This window comes from Lampetra planeri, unplaced genomic scaffold (assembly GCF_965212315.1).
Source record: "Lampetra planeri unplaced genomic scaffold, kcLamPlan1.2.h2 scaffold_137, whole genome shotgun sequence".
NCBI lineage: Eukaryota > Metazoa > Chordata > Hyperoartia > Petromyzontiformes > Petromyzontidae > Lampetra > Lampetra planeri.
Genome location: NW_027614088.1, coordinates 148,414 through 150,000, shown reverse-complemented (window position 1 = coordinate 150,000; position 1,587 = coordinate 148,414).

The following is a 1,587-nucleotide window of genomic DNA, read 5'->3' as shown; positions in this document are numbered from 1 at the left end:
GACACACACACACACAGTTACACACACACACACACAGTTACACACACACAGTTACACACACAGACACACACAGACACATAGACACACACACAGACACACACATAGAGACACACACACAGAGACACACACACACAGAGACACACAGACACACACACACTACTACCCCTATCACTACCACTTGCCCCTACAGCCCTGCTAGAGGCTACCTGGGGGAGCTTTGTCTGTGTGTGTAACATCGCTTGCCCCTGCAGTCCTGTTAGAGGCTACCTGGGGGAGCTTTGTCTGTGTGTGCAACAGCACTTGCCCCTACAGCCCTGCTAGAGGCTACCTGGGGGAGCTTTGTCTGTGTGTGTGTAACAGCACTTGCCCCTACAGCCCTGCTAGAGGCTACCTGGGGGAGCTTTGTGTGTGTAACAGCACTTGCCCCTACAGCCCTGCTAGAGGCTACCTGGGGGAGCTTTGTCTGTGTGTGTGTAACAGCACTTGCCCCAACAGCCCTGCTAGAGGCTACCTGGGGGAGCTTTGTGTGTGTAACAGCACTTGCCCCTACAGCCCTGCTAGAGGCTACCTGGGGGAGTTTTATCTGTGTGTGTGTGACACAGCACTTGCCCCTACATCCCTGCTAGAGGCTACCTGGGGGAGCTTTGTCTGTGTGTGTAACATCGCTTGCCCCTGCAGTCCTGTTAGAGGCTACCTGGGGGAGCTTTGTCTGTGTGTGCAACAGCACTTGCCCCTACAGCCTTTTAGAGGCTACCTGGGGGAGCTTTGTCTGTGTGTGTGTAACAGCACTTGCCCCTACAGCCTTTTAGAGGCTACCTGGGGGAGCTTTGTCTGTGTGTGTGTAACAGCACTTGCCCCAACAGCCCTGCTAGAGGCTACCTGGGGGAGCTTTGTCTGTGTGTGTGTAACAGCACTTGCCCCTACAGCCTTTTAGAGGCTACCTGGGGGAGCTTTGTCTGTGTGTGTGTAACAGCACTTGCCCCAACAGCCCTGCTAGAGGCTACCTGGGGGAGCTTTGTCTGTGTGTGTGTAACAGCACTTGCCCCTACAGCCTTTTAGAGGCTACCTGGGGGAGCTTTGTCTGTGTGTGTGTAACAGCACTTGCCCCAACAGCCCTGCTAGAGGCTACCTGGGGGAGCTTTGTCTGTGTGTGTGTAACAGCACTTGCCCCAACAGCCCTGCTAGAGGCTACCTGGGGGAGCTTTGTCTGTGTGTGTGTAACAGCACTTGCCCCAACAGCCCTGCTAGAGGCTACCTGGGGGAGCTTTGTCTGTGTGTGTAACAGCACTTGCCCCTACAGCCCTGCTAGAGGCTACCTGGGGGAGCTTTGTCTGTGTAACAGCACTTGCCACTACAGCCCTGCTAGAGGCTACCTGGGGGAGCTTTGTCTGTGTAACAGCACTTGTCACTACAGCCCTGCTAGAGGCTACCTGGGGGAGCTTTGTCTGTGTGCGTTTCCAGTGACGTCACTCGAGCCATTCTCTGGAGTCACATTCCGAATCTAATTTTAACATCATCATCACCATCACCACCATCACCACCATCACCACCACCATCACCACCATCATCATCATCACCACCATCATC